Source organism: Siphateles boraxobius, unplaced genomic scaffold (genome assembly GCF_051911475.1).
Source record: "Siphateles boraxobius isolate OS27281-9 unplaced genomic scaffold, OSU_SipBor_1 16, whole genome shotgun sequence".
NCBI lineage: Eukaryota > Metazoa > Chordata > Actinopteri > Cypriniformes > Leuciscidae > Siphateles > Siphateles boraxobius.
In genome coordinates this window covers 20,854,822-20,871,200 of record NW_027508766.1, presented here as the reverse complement: position 1 = coordinate 20,871,200, position 16,379 = coordinate 20,854,822, and positions in this window count along the sequence as shown.

The following is a 16,379-nucleotide window of genomic DNA, read 5'->3' as shown; positions in this document are numbered from 1 at the left end:
TGATAAATGGCTTAAATTGTAGATTTAAGTATTCTTTCCATTTAAACAGAGATAATAATAGACTGATGTCTATGTCTATAAAACACAATTTTGTATTTTACACAATTTTAATTGATGTATGCATTCAATTATATCATGTCCTCAGTGCACAGTAATCAACTTCTGCAAGAAATATAAACCATGAAATGACAAAAACCTCAAAATATTTTTTAATTATGTTACAGACTAGGCTAAATTGCCTCTAATCATACATATAAATCATGTGGAAATATAGGTCTTTTTCTTAAAAATTTCTTCAATTACTGCGTCCCTGAAGTCATCTTCCACCCTGTTAGTATGTACTTTTTTGCCTTCCAAATCCGACTGGAATTTCATTGAGACCATTTTAAAAAAGTGACTTCATTATTTTACCTGCTGGAATTCAACTGTACAAACTGAGGTAAGCTTCAACTCTCACTCCTAACTTTGTTTTTAGTTTTTGAAATGTTATCCTGCTTGTCCCACCCTTAAAGTTCCACCCTGTTAGGCTATGTTATGGAGAATGTTTGTCCTATCAAAAAAATTTAAAAACCAATCTGACATAGTTATAAAAGTTCTGTTCAACTGTAGAAGGTTAGCTAGCTAAATGTTGATCACTCAAAGAGCTATGGCTAACTTAATCCAGAATTTTCCACCCTGTTAGATCTATAAACCTAACAGGGTGGAAAGTGAAACATATTCTATTCATCCAAAATTGTTTTGCTTATTCAAGAAGAAAAAAATAATCTAAGATGGCATATACTATCCAAGAAAAGCTCATTATTGTTTAACATTTACATTATTAACATGTTGTGATATACGTATATGTCCCTAACAGGGTGGAATATTTTTATGGACAGTGTCTGAACAATCTACCAATAATTATTATTATAGAGTCCCTGAGCTTGACCAATATGTGTTCCTTATAGTTAATCATGTCACTATTTTGATAGAATGCTAAAAACATGAAAATCATGTCATTTTTTTCCCAACACTTATGAAGCCAAAATGTCTAAGCATTTCAGGAATGACCCACATATTACTTTATCTTTTGTTTTAAAGACTAAAGGCACTATAATATTTTTCCTAAAAAAGCAGAGCCGTGGTAAACATTAAAATGTGAGAACTTTACATGCAACTCTATGCAATTTATACTGAATGGGTATTTGTTTATTTTTACACCGCAACAGGACATCCAAGGTTTCTTTAAGAAGAAACCATGTCAGAGACAGATTTCATGCAGAGAACATACGCCGACACACACACACACACACACATTCAATGTTTGTGTTGAGAATAAAGCATGTTAAATGACTAATTAATGCCTAGGTGATGTTTTTTATTTATTAGAACAAAACTGTGTGGTCCAATCCATGTAAAATACAAAATGATTTTCAGGCTCTTGTTCAGTGCCAGATTTAATACCATCTATATTAGGTCACTGAGCATTGCAAAGATTTTTTTTAAATCGTCCTTAATATTTTCTAAACAAGTATTTATTTCCATTTGAATTTTCTGATTTCCCATGGCCCCCCCTGACTGGATCTTGGTCCCCCCTGTGCCCCCCCCCCCCCCCCCCCCCCATTTATAAAATCCTGGAATCGCCCCTGGCCTGGTCAGGTCCTTCATGCTCAGAGGAACCATCAGTTTCATCTGCCATCTCCCAGCATCTACCATCTCCCAGTCCTCCAAACAACCCTCCCAGGCCTCAGCCTCCATCTTCTGTTGTCCAGACTGCAGCTACAACATCTCAGCAGTTTGAGAATGTTGAGAACATGATAATTTGAGAATGTTTGTTGTTGTAGTCAGGACATATGAGAGTGTCCTTACTTAACAGAGAGGAGGATGAAGAGGTGGAGAAGGACAAAGATGGCATGGGACCACATGGCATGGGGCCAAACAAGAAACAGGCTACATGGCTGGTTTTCGTGCATGTCAGCAAGTCATTGACATATTTTTTTAGTTCATCCTATTTCCCCAGTCTTTGAAGCATATTACACCTTTTATTATTATTTTTTGTTCATTAATTTAATTTAGATTAAAATTATTAGATTAAATTATTTCTTTTTGTTGTTGTTGTTTTCTGCCCTTTTTAATTATTTTATTTATGAATTAATTTAAACAAAAACGAGTAATAAAGTGTACAATAAAATACAATCAAAACCTTATATTATAATCACATTGCACTTGAATAAAGTTAAATGTGTAATGTGCCGGATGTCAATGCAGGTGACCTCATAACTCTGTCTTAGTACGATGCACTTGGGGATTTACGATTACTCCAGAGCACTCGTAGATCTACGATGATTTTCAAGTGCTGCGTAAGTTAGGATGCTTTTGGGAAACAGACCGTAATATTAAGATCATTCGTACGATCGTTTTTACGATCTTCTTAGGCTTAGGATGCTTTTGGGACACGCAGCCCTGGTTACCTTATTTCAACCATAACACATCAGAAAATGTTGTAATGCAAGATTTCGTTTAAGAATGAATTAATCTATGCCTCTACGTTCCCGTTTTTTTGAGAACTTGTGAAATACTAAAGTAATGACACCTCCAGTATGCTTCGTCGGCACATAAAGTTGCAATGGTGGGGCATGTTCTGGGTACCATATTTCAATAATAACACATCAGAAAATGTTGTAATGCAAGATTTCGTTTAGGAATGAATTAATCTATGCCTCTACGTTCCCGTTTTTTTGAGAACTTGTGAAATACTAAAGTAATGACACCTCCAGTTTGCTTCGTCGGCACAAAAAGTTGCAATGGTGGGGCATGTTCTGGGTACCATATTTCAACAATAACACATCAGAAAATGTTGTAATGCAAGATTTCGTTTAAGAATGAATTAATCTATGCCTCTACGTTCCCGTTTTTTGAGAACTTGTGAAATAATAAAGTAATGACACCTCCAGTATGCTTTGTCGGCACACAAAGCTGCAATTGTGGGGCATGTTCTGGGAACCATATTTCAATAATAACACATCGGAAAATGTTGTAATGCAAGATTTCGTTTAAGAATGAATTAATCTATGCCTCTACGTTCCCGTTTTTTTGAGAACTTCTGAAATACTAAAGTAATGACACCTCCAGTTTGCCTCGTCGGCACACAAAGTTGCAATGGTGGGGCATGTTCTGGGTACCATATTTCAATAATAACACATCAGAAAATGTTGTAATGCAAGATTTCGTTTAAGAATGAATTAATCTATGCCTCTACGTTCCCGTTTTTTTGAGAACTTCTGAAATTCTAAAATAATGACACCTCCAGTATGCTTCGTTGGCACATAAAGTTGCAATGGTGGGGCATGTTCTGTGTACCATATTTCAATAATAACACATCAGGAAATATTGTAATGCAAGATTTCGTTTAAGAATGAATTAATCTATGCCTCTACGTTCCCGTTTTTTCGAGAACTTGTGAAATAATAAAGTAATGACAACTCCAGTATGCTTTGTCGGCAAACAAAGCTGCAATGGTGGGTCATATTCTGGGAACCATATTTCAACAATAACACATCAGAAAATGTTGTAATGCAAGATTTCGTTTAAGAATGAATTAACCTATGCCTCTACGTTCCCGTTTTTTTGAGAACTTGTGAAATACTAAAGTAATGACACCTCCAGTATGCTTCGTTGGCACATAAAGTTGCAATGGTGGGGCATGTTCTGGGTACCATATTTCAATAATAACACATCAGAAAATGTTGTAATGCAAGATTTTGTTTAAGAATTAATTAATCTATGCCTCTACGTTCCCGTTTTTTTGAGAACTTGTGATATACTAAAGTAATGACACCTCCAGTTTGCTTCGTCGGCACACAAAGTTGCAATGGTGGGGCATGTTCTGGGTACCATATTTCAATAATAACACATCAGAAAATGTTGTAATGCAAGATTTTATTTAAGAATGACTTAATCTATGCCTCTACGTTCCCGTTTTTTGAGAACTTGTGAATTAATAAAGTAATGACACCTCCAGTATGCTTTGTCGGCACACAAAGCTGCAATTGTGGGGCATGTTCTGGGAACCATATTTCAATAATAACACATCAGAAAATGTTGTTATGCAAGATTTCGTTTAAGAATGAATTAAGCTATGCCTCTACGTTCCCGTTTTTTTTGAGAACTTGTGAAATACTAAAGTAATGACACCTCCAGTTTGCTTCGTCGGCACACAAAGTTGCAATGGTGGGGCAAGTTCTGGGTACTATATTTAAATAATAACACATCAGAAAATGTTGTAATGCAAGATTTCGTTTAAGAATGAATTAATCTATGCCTCTACGTTCCCGTTTTTTTGAGAACTTGTGAAATACTAAAGTAATGACACCTCCAGTATGCTTTGTCCAGTACACACACACACACGTATATATATATATATATATATATATAGATAGATACATACATACATACATACATACCTATATACATACACACACATATATATATATATATATATATATAGATAGATAGATAGATAGATAGATAGATACATACATACATACTATATACATATAAATATATATATATATATATATATATATATAGATAGATAGATAGATAGATAGATACATACATACATACCTATATACATATAAATATATATATATATGTATATATATATATATATATATATATATATATATATATACATACACACACATATATATATATATATATATATATATATATATATATTTGTTAGACTGGAGTAATGGATAACTTCTAATAAAGAACAGAAATTACATTGGAAACATAACGTCACGTTTCTCCATACTTTAAAAACAACATTTAGTAATTACAAAATAATAATATACCATATAGCTTACACCATTTATAGAGGCAGACAAGATAATCTTTTCAGGAATAGGCTATTTATTTTCACTGTTAAATGAAAATCACTGTTAAATGAAAAATGCTGCCCGATCCTCAGGCTTGTAATTCACATACAACTGTTCCTTTAAGAATTACGGCCAAAAGCACCGAGAGGGAGGGGTTAACAACCGTCCAACATTTTTAAGGTGGAACGAATAGTTAGACGAATAAGGAGCTTGCGAAAAAGGAGCTGGAATCAGCCTCGTGCAGAACAGACCGTTTGTGATGCACTTTTAAAAGGTAAGACGTTTAAAGAATAAGATTGTATATTATCAGTACATCTGATTCAAATTAACTTATGTATTAAAGCATGCTAGTTGATTATTGCTCTCTAAATTAGTAGTTTTAGGGGACGTTATCAGGTAAAATATAGGTCATTGGATAAAGTTAATACCGCATAACAAACCACGAACAGCCTATTAATGGTTAAACGGTTAAACCCGTTCTATTAATGCATGTTTATCCTTTATTGTGTAATAAGAGGGAAAGACTTCTAAACAGGGGTTAAATATAACATTGGGGAGTGTGATAGTTGTAATTGATAAAATGAGAATAGCGGTTTCATTCCATATTAAAGGTGGGGTATGTGATTTTCTTTTTTGACCATTTTTTCAAAATTACTTGAAATCCTACTCCTGACCCACTTGCTGGCTGTAAATTAGAAGCACTGAAATGAAAATTAAGCTATTTAATCATCTGTGGAACGGGCAGGACTCGAAAAACTCCAGCCAATCATTTTCAAGACCGTCTAGAATCATTGGACAGAGAATGCGTCACTCAAACGGTCCATGCATACCCCCTCGCGCGCGTGTCCCGTTCGTGCGCATACTCAAAACTCCTGACCCAGTCACAGGAAGTGCAAGTCGCCCGGTACAGAGAGAGAAGGAGAAGGTATAGTTGCTTCCGTTTGGAGAATGTCAGACAAGACACCATCACAGAAAAGGAAATCTATTTTCGAGAGAGCAATTGCGAACAAAACGGCCGAAAGAGAAAGGTCTAAAACAAGGGTCATTCTAGGCGATGCTTTTCAACGTTGGCGGCAACTGAAGGACCAGGAAGGACTACCAACAGATTTTTTCTGCTTGACAGGTGAGAAGCCGATTAACTTGTAGTATTTACTACTAATCAGGGAACTGTCTTTACTGACGATATGCGCACGAGAATTGTAGCTGTTCTAACGTTATAGCCCAGCCATATGTAGAACTAGCTAGCTAACAACCTGTTTGGGGAGGAAGCTAATGTGAGCGATTGTATCTATGTACGGGCATCTGAGTTTTCGCTTGTGCTTGATTGCGCGTCCATGTTTTTCGAATGGGTGGAGTCAGAGCCAGCGTTGGAGGAGAAGTAGGTACGACCTTATGAGTTGTGTATTTTCAAAATCTGCCGGCCGTTTTGCAAATCACATACCCCACCTTTAAAGGTGCATTGCGCAACAATTCATGTTAAAAATACACGTTTTCTAACCCATACATGCATAAACAATTGCCTGATGGACTGAATGAGACCTTCTCTGATCACTGCAATTGCCTCTATAATCCTTACAGTAAAATAAATAAGAGGGATTCGGGTTCGAATTTGAGACTGGGCGTGACGTCATGCGCGTTCACGCTCACCAGGCTATGTCTCGCAGGTTTGTGTATTCGCCGGCGCCGCCATTCTCCGCATCAGCGAAGACAACTCGTGCGTCAAAGGTAGAAGATGGATTCAAAGAGACCGGCTTGTAGTCCGTTCCAAACCCCAACGCAAACTCCACGTAAAGTAAAGAAAAGAAAATTTTTGTCTAGTGCCACCAAAAGGTCCAAATTGGACTCAGACAGGCGTCGGAGTAAGACGAGAGTCAACCTTCGGGAAGGCATTCAACAAATGGAGAGATCTCCGGTCTGATCTTGGTCTCAAACGGGATCCTCAGTTGGCTTTTTTCTTGAAAAAACGGTAAGATATAGCCCAGTCTCTAATGTTTGATACGGCCAATCTATGTATGACAACAAATGACGATGCGTAAAATGTGTAACGTTAATGCTTTAGCGTAAGCTAGATACATAAACAATAAGAATTGGTTTTACTACCATTGTTAGTGAACAGTTTCATAAACTAGGAATTGTGTTCGGAAGAATAGTACAACATGAAACATAAAACATATCCAATAAAAGATGCTAACTATGTTTTTGTGTATGGCCTACCGGTAACGTTAGCCTTGTGTCCATTGCTAACATGCTAAGGTGTTCATGTCATTGACCAACAAGGAAGAACGCCGTTGCATTGGCTATATTGTATTTTTCGGTAAAAATAGTAAATTGTTCCCGTGAATGTGGTACATTTTGTATGTAGTATATATGAGGTATGTGTGAGCTCGTATTCTATCAAAACGAGGAAAACGTAAAATATTTTGGTATTGTGATAAAATACATGTTTTATTCTGAACATTGCAGGAAGGGAAATACAATGGTAAAGGGGTAAATATTTTTACTTTACTCATACTGTTTAGCAGACTAACTATTTACTGAATAAAGTATTGACACATTTCACATTAATGTTTGTCAGTGTGTATTGTCCCTGTCAAAATATCTACTAAATAAATCAGCGCTACATGTAGTTTAGTGATTAGCAAAACAGTTCAAGATTCTTGAGTGTGATATAACATGCTGAAAAAATTACCGATAATTAGACAGAAATTTTGAGTAAATTATAACAGAAAAAGGATGTATTGTTATTGGAATATTCTACTTAGCAGATCAATAACAGGCTGAACCCCGCAAGTCTTCGGCGGATTAGCCTGTTTGGCTTTTATGAAAACGTCATGGTGACATTTGATTGTTTATTACCTTGGGACATTTGAGTGAACGTTGTTGACCAACCGTGTATGGTATGATTATTATTTTGAGCTTTTGCGAAGTAATCAATTATATTGTTCATGAATGTGTTTTCATAACAATACAATCATAGGTGGATACAGTAAAAACATAAACAAAGTTTTCTACTACCCCCGTTTTTCCCCTCACACAAATGTCTTTCCTTCCATATATTTGAAATGACTTGCAGATTTATAACTTTATTACCACTGAAGACATTTTGGCTGTACACCAAAGATCTGTGCGGCAGATGCTCCTTTAGTTATGAACAGCTCGTGCTCGTGCATGCGTGCGTGCGTGTGGTCCATGAGCGTGCACAACTCTGGTTGCAGTTTCGCTTGTCGCCAGAGGGGGCGTAGTTCTGCAAAAACTCAGAGACTTGCGTTTTGCACCTTTAAGCGTGCAATAACGGGAAAAAAATCCTTATTTTAGATTTCATATTTGAGTAAGCAAAAACGTATGGTTGGAATTTTTTATTCATTGTGTTTCTGTTGACTATTACCTGTCTATTATGTTTCAGCTCAGCTGATTTGTATTGATGGGAAAGGGAGATGGAAGTTTATAAGTAAGATTAAAACCCATGTTTAAAACGTCAGCAAGCCATTTTCTAGATCAAATCACACTAGGCTAAATGGGGTGTTATAAATACCATAAGTGTATTATATACTGACTACTATACAACTTATCCCGTTTTTGTTTCCTTTATCTCTTTCAACACAAGAAGCTCAAAGGGGATTTAGTGGGTCCTGAAGACTCCTGCACTGATGCTGTACCCTCACCTTCAGTCTCAGATCCTTGGATTTTGCAAGACTTTACTTGCTCCTTATTTTTAATAAACATTAAACTTCCCAGTGTTGGTCTTTGTGAAAAAGTGCAGATACACCTAAGTATGATGTTTAGTTCGATTTAGATTGCTCCTGACTTGAGCATATTTCTGCTCTCTGTGTCGGACAGTACAAGAACAACATAGAGGAAAGGACAGACAACATGCTTGACGTGCAGTTTATTACACATTTATAAATCCCTTTGTGCTAAATCAGTGCAAAAGTGTGTGTGTGTGTGTGTGTGTATATATATATATATATATATATAACATATAAAGGTCATTGACAAATAAACAAATAAATGTTTTTTTTAAATCTTTTCAAAACTGATGTAATGTATATTTTTGTGTCATGAACAATGTATTTAAACAAGTTTCAGTTGTGAACATTTCTAAGTGTTTAAATTCACCTGAAAATGTACCAACCTACTCATACTTGAAAGCAGTTTTTACAGTATTTGATAGAGATCTACAAGGATCATTAAGGCTCCTCTGGACAATGCATTATCATGCATACTGTAATTACCATAATAAGAGACCCATGTTTGCAGTTGTGCCATTCTGACATGCAAATCGCTTGACAAAAGGTTTTCAATTATCTTAACAGCTATAAATCTACTGAAATGTATAAAATTAGTTTATATGAACGGTTAAAATGATGCCATAGAATTTCATTTTTATTCTTAAAACACCATTTAAATTAGTATTTTAGTCTGTTCATTTGTGCGGACAGTTGCACAACCTGACATTTTGGGGGGTTTAAGATATAAAAGGACTATAAAATATATTATGTATTAATTATTTATATAGTAATAAGTACATAAGCATTGTAAACATTAATATTAATGCAATTTTACATTTTACTTGTTTGCAATGGCTTTTTAAGACAATCACCTGTTTCCTGCAAGTCTCCTGTCCTTGTGAAACCATAGTGAACAATACGTGATAACCCTTAAATAACATACACGTTTAAGAACACAAAAATACTTCAAAACAACTGCAAAACGGTCTTTAACCAAGGTAAAATTAGCCAGAAAATATGTTAACAAAGGCAGGCAACGCTGGTTGACCACAATAAACATTAAATATTAGCAGATTTGTATCTTTTAAAAACAATATTGCTGTAACAACATACACATACTACATCCAAATGTCAATGTATTATATACATATTGTAAACCAACGCATTTATTGACTACAAACTACCAAAAATCACAGTTCTGCTCTGTAACTCCATTGATTTGAATTGGCGCCGAAGCACTTCCTGGAACTATCTGAGGTCTACGCGAATCACGTGACAACCAAGCATTTAGAACTTCCGTTGTCGCAACTCTCTCTCTATATGGCTCTGGCCATGTCTAGTGCTGCGTCCCGATTCGCTTACTTATACTACGCCCTAAAACTAGTGATGGGCAGATCGAGGCTTCGTGAAGCAATGAAACAGTCGAAGCAAATGTGCCATTTTGTTTCGAGGCTTCGAATCAATCCGAAACCCGTCTCTACGGTGACACCTAGTGGTCACTTGGAGGTGTTGATCTGAAACAACCTTTACAAAGAGCTAATAAAAAAATGTTATTTTTTTTTTTTTATTATTGTATTTTTGTAATATATGAAGCTTGTAACCTGTAGTCTCTTCACATTGCATAATGTGATTTTGGTCATGAAAAATGAATATTAATAAAAATAAATCAAGCCACAATGTCTCCCTTTCTTATAGATTTTTATTCAAAAATATTAATTTCTCTGCTGTTGAAGGACTCAGCCTACTTCTTTTTTTACAGATAATTTCTCCAGCCTTTGAAAAAATTCTCTCACAAGGGACACTTGTTGCTGGCATACAAAGAGATTTTTTAGCTAGGACGTACAAATGAGGAAAGATTACTGCTCTCTCTTTCCAGTAAGTCAGAGGATCATGAGTTCTGGGCAAAAACGCATCGCTGAGGTATTTTTTCACTTCCACTGTGGCATCAGCTGTAGGATTGTGTATCATCTGGGTCTCACGGATACGATTGTCAAAATGTTCCCATAAACTGTCTTGTGTTTCAACTGGTGTTGATGATGATGGGCCTGATGTTGACATTAGTGGTTCTGAATTAAAAGAAAACGGCAATTAGTAACAAATCATAAACTGACAACACATATGAAGTATAAATTTCATGAATCACATTACATAAGATAACATAGACTGAAACTCACCAGGAGTTGTGTTTGAACGCATCAGTGAAGCACACTCCAGTGTGATGTGCTTTTCAGCATCCAGGGCTTTGGCAGGATTTCCAAAAGCCACATTTTTAAACCTTGGGTCCAGCAGTGTAGCCAGTGCCAAGGCTCTAAAAGTCTTGTACCCTCCACATCTGGAGTGCAGACCTTCTTGTAGATGTGAGCCTATGAGCCAACACAAGAGAAAACCATATTAATTAAAATAATGACAACAATATGAGAGTTATGGCCAATTACACGTATGGTCATAGTGTCCTACCTAATTGTACAGTTGATTCCTGCGTTGCATTTCCTTTTTTCTGTGCAAGCTTGTGCTGCAACATCCTGTACAATGGTATGAGCTTTGAAGCAGACACTCTCTGTTCCTCTGACATCTCTGTTGTTGCTAGTTTGAATGGTTGAAGAAGTGTCAATGACTGTTGAATAATGTCATACTCAAGCTTGTCAGGGGAGCAGTATCACGGTTTAAATTGGCAAGTGCAGCACCCACTGGCTCACGTTGCTCATACAAGCGTTGTAGGATGTCGAATGTGCTGTTCCATCTCGTTTCAACCTCCTGTATCATTTTCAGACTTGGTCTGCCCATCAAGCTCTGCATCTCCACAAGCTTGTCCTTTGCTTTGCAGCTGGATCTGAACAACCCCACTATCTTTCTGGCGAATTTCATTGATGACTGGGGTTTGATCCAGGGCCTTTTTCACTATCAAATTCAAATTATGAGCAAAACATGGGACATGGCGAAGGTTGAGTAGCTGGGCACTTAAGATCATGTTGGATGCATTGTCAGTCACCATGCAGTGAACTTTGGAGGTTATTCCCCACTCAGCCATTAGCAAGGCTTTAGCCTCCATGAGATGCTGGGCTGTGTGGGTTTGGTAAAACCTCCTTACACCCAGTAAAACAGTTGCCATTGTTGCCTCTGGTGTTATGTAATGGCATGTTACACCAAGATAGTAGTTAATAGCCTACAGCAAGTGTCAAAATGATTTATGACCCTATGATTGACAGGTGGGCGTGTCTATCCTTTGATCTCCCCCGCCCCTTCCGGTTCCTCCCCTTCCTGTCCCGCCCCTTGTCCCGCCCCTTCCGGTTCCTCCCCTTCCTGTTACCTTTGACCTAGTTCCGCCCCTTCCTGTTACCTTTGACCTAGTTCCGCCCCTTCCGGTTACAGCTTCTGTCAAAATGATGGATGGTTACCTTTGACCTAGTTCCGCCCCTTGCGGTTACAGCTTCTGTCAAAATGATGGATGTGTGGATCAAGAAAAGGGAGGTATTGGCCTTGTTAACATAAGCTTTGATGTTACAGTTACAAAGTGATGTGACAGTTAGTTTGAGATGTGATTGTTTGAAGTTGGTGTTTTGGTCACCGCATCCCTGAGCTTTATCAAGGGGAGCTGTGAAAGTGATAAGAAAAAAATGTACAACTATTAACTGGACCAAGCATTATGTTCATTTAAATAAAATGGTGAAAGTTTATCTGTTCTGTAAAAAAGAATATAAAATAAAATCTCACACAAAAAGTTGAAATAAATGTACAACTATTCACTGAACCAAGCATTTCAGTTTAAATAAAATGGAGCCACAAAAATAAAAAATGTACAACTATTCACTGAACCAAGCATTTCAGTTTAAATAAAATGGTGAAAGTTTATCTGTTCTTTAAAAGAATATAAAATAAAACCTCACACAAAAAGTTTAAATAAAATGGAGTCACAAAAATATTCCAAACAGTTAAAAATGTATTAGAGAGTTGAAGAAAAAACATACAGCTTATGTAAAACCTCACACAAAAAGTTTAAATAAAATGGAGCCACAAAAGTATTGCAAACAATCCAATGTATGAATGATCTGACTCTGTCTCAAAAACATAGGGAGCACGCGCGTCTATGTGTGTGTGTGTGTGTGTGTGTGTGTGTGTGTGTGTGTGTGTGTCAAAGCAGGAATTTCCCCCCCTCCGCATTGCTGAGGACCTTGAAAGTTTATCTCACACAGAAGTTGAAAAAGCATTATGTTCATTTAAATGAAATGATTATAAAATTTACATTTAGTCATTCACAAATATTTGACACTGACTCAAGTTGAAAAACCATGCTGTTCAATTAAAAGTATATAAATTAAACAAAAATAAAATCATCTTACTGTTTTACCATGGTTGAAAAAAACCCACAAGTGTTTCCCCTGAAGTCTTTTCTCTGTCACACCAGTGTGTGGCTGGCCTGGTATCTGTTTTTGTGACACGTTCCTGAGCCCATTGAAAAGCATTGTGTTCCTTTAGAAGTGTATAAATTAAAATATATCATATATAAAATAAATAGTTTACTAATTGTTGTTCATTTAAAATCTTACTAAATTACTGAAGTTGAAAATCATGCCGTTCATTAAAAAATCTTACTAAATTAATGAAGTTGAAAAGCATTCTGTTCATTTAAAATAAATATTTTACAAATTTACTGTAGCAATTATGTTAGATTTAGATAAAAATAAAATCATCTTACATTTTCACCAGGGTTGAAGTAGCTCCTATCACATAGATGTCCATATTGACCATTTAAAGTTGAAAAGAACCCCAGAGTATTTCTCTCTTTCTCTCTCTCTCACACCAGCGTTTGACAGTCAGAGGGCTGTGTTCAGTGATCAGAATGAGACTGTGAATGTTTGCTAAATTTATTTCATAGTGTATAACCATTAAAAGTTTGAAATAGTTTCAAACTTATTCAATGAATTCATAAAAAAGAATTATGCTATATCGATGGTCTCTGGGGAAAACTTGACTATATTTTTTTATTTATCAGGGTGTATGTAAAGAACTTTGAAATTTGCGGCTCTCACAAGTTATCTCACACATTGTGTGAAATGTTTAATAATTCCTCAAGTAGTATCTGTGAGAAAATCCCCACATAGGCCTATCTGTAGTGAGAGAGCAACAATGAAGACTTTTAGAATCTGTGATGCCTCAGGCCGAGCCCCATTGATAGCCTGCTTATAAGCTCCTTCCGATCACCAGCACATCTTCAGAGAAATACGTTACTTTACAATAATGTTAGCTTCAGGATATAGGGTGACAGAGCAGATGAGCCTCTGTGCATCACGTAATGTTAGTCTGCTAAGGCCTTTCCAGAGCCAAAGTTTTGTTCGTACTAAATTTATTTCAAAGCATAATCGTAAAAGTTTAAATATGATCTTTTAAAAATGAAAAGATTGTTTAAATGAAATCTTTACATCTTTACAATCTTTTTTTTTAACGGTGACCCAAAGTATAATTGTTATTAATATAACCATAATGATTTTTGTACTGTAACAGCATATTCTACCCCGTACACCTAAACACGACCATCACAGAAAACTGCATTTTTACATTGTTTTTTACATACTGTTTTGCACTCTCACACACTAAGTTGGTTCCATAAACTCAAATAAAGTATATAACTCAATGTATAATGACAAAATGTATTCAAACAATTTAACCTTAGTTTTAGCTAAATAATATATATAAAAATTATATATATATACAAATATAAAATATAAAAACTCCTTACATTTTCATAGAACTGAAGAAGTAGTAGAAACTAACAATAAAAAAACAAATAGTTTAAGATGTCATAAACAAAAACCCTCCCAGATCCTTCAGGGATAAACTACAGGGTGAGATGAAGCTTCACACCCTCACAGAGACGAGAGGAGTGACAGGCCAGATGAGCCTCTGGGGTCACAATGCCCCAGCATATGCAAAGTTAGTCTGCTTTCCACTGTTTTATTCATATTAAACTTGTTTAATTAAAAGCATAATCTTAAAATTTTAAATGAGATCTTTTCAAATTAAAAGGCCGTTTAAATCAAATCTGTAAAGTTTTATTAAAATCGTATCTTCTATTTATCTTCTACTTCTGTATGATATAAATGAATTTCATAAATTTAACCTAAGGTATTATTTTTTTACTAAACATCGTTTGTTCAAAAAATAAAATACATTTTTTTATAAATCAAGAATTGTGCTTTGGCGTCTTAGATCTTATTTCAAACAGTATTTTTGTCCATGCGACATGAAACATGTTGTCACAATGTTTTTGTTGTTTTAAAAGAAATCCCAGGACTCTACATTGCTCTTATTTAGATTAAATTGTATCATTTAGAAAATCACCACACATGTTCAGAGACGCGATGTGCCTCTGTGGTCCATGAGTAATAAGTAAAGTTTGTCTTGAGCGAATATATAATTTTACTCGTCTTAATTCAAAGCATAATCTTACTTTTTCTACGGTAGCTATGATCTATTGTACGTATAAGATCATTTTTACTTTTCTTGTATCTCCCAAACTATCCTTATTCACTGTGGAAACACACAGGGTGAACCCCTTTACTGAGAGTATACTATCGGTTATCTACTCAAAATATATGTAGAATTTTAAAATGTTAGCCTTTGTTGATGCGACAGGCCACATGAACAGACTTTGGAGAGAGCTGATGATACTATAGCGGGAAGCATGCCCCTTTGACCTCCTCCATTTTTGTAGGCTTTTTGTTAAATACCCTATAGCTTAGTCCTTAATGGTACGCTGTGTAGAAATTTCCCCATCTAGCGGTGATATTGTATTTTGCATTCAAACGCATAGTGCTCTCTAGCGCTTCGCTTTTTCAAATGCGTATTGCAACTACGGTAACCGCTATGTGCCAAGAAGCTACGCCCTGTCGTCCAATTGCACTTCATCGAGTTTAACTATACACGTTTTACCGTTATGTTGCCTATATAATGAATTACACAACCACGGAATGAAAAAGCTTGTAATTTAGACCATAACACTGACTTAACTGTCGAGGAGAAAGCAGGACTTCGGTGTCCCTTTCAAAGTCTTTTCTCCTTCATTAGCTCTATCCACCTGGGAAAAGCCACCCCCATATTTACCCTCGTTTTAAATTTGCCGGTCGCGTTTCCTTTTAGATTAAATTTTTAAGCTTTATCATGGCTACGAGGATTGCATTATGAAGTGCCGTGCAATCTTTCAAGCGCCTCTCACTGACCGCTTCAGTGGTTTCAGTCAGCCGGCTCTGAACGAAAAGGTTGGCTAGTTGAGCTAGGCTAGTGCTTTTTGTCCCTCTCTGCTATTATAGTTTTTCAAGATGGCGGAACGACATGGAGGCCTCCATGGACTTACCCGTACCATGTAAATAAAGATAAGAAATTCTTTGCTTACGAGGATAAGTCAGTTCGTTGGCAAAGGTAATTTTACACCAACAAGAAAATATTTATGAATAAAGACATTGATTTTAGCTAATACAATACTTTATAAAAAAAACTACCATAAGTTTAATTTCAGATGTGTAAATTACGAAACTCAATTTTTTAACCGAGTGAATCTACGCATGAGAGATCTTCATAAGTCATAACTTCAAACCAAAAGATTAAAAACCAAAGATTAAGCTAAATGACACTAGGTTCCAGCGTACCTAAAAAGTTAAAAAGTTAAAATCATGCATACGTGTTGTGTTCTGACACAAGGCCATTAGCTGATTCTTTTTGTTTTATAAATTTACTTTACTGATTTCTACAAATATCAGCCTGATAATATGTACTTAATACACGATGAAACAAGATA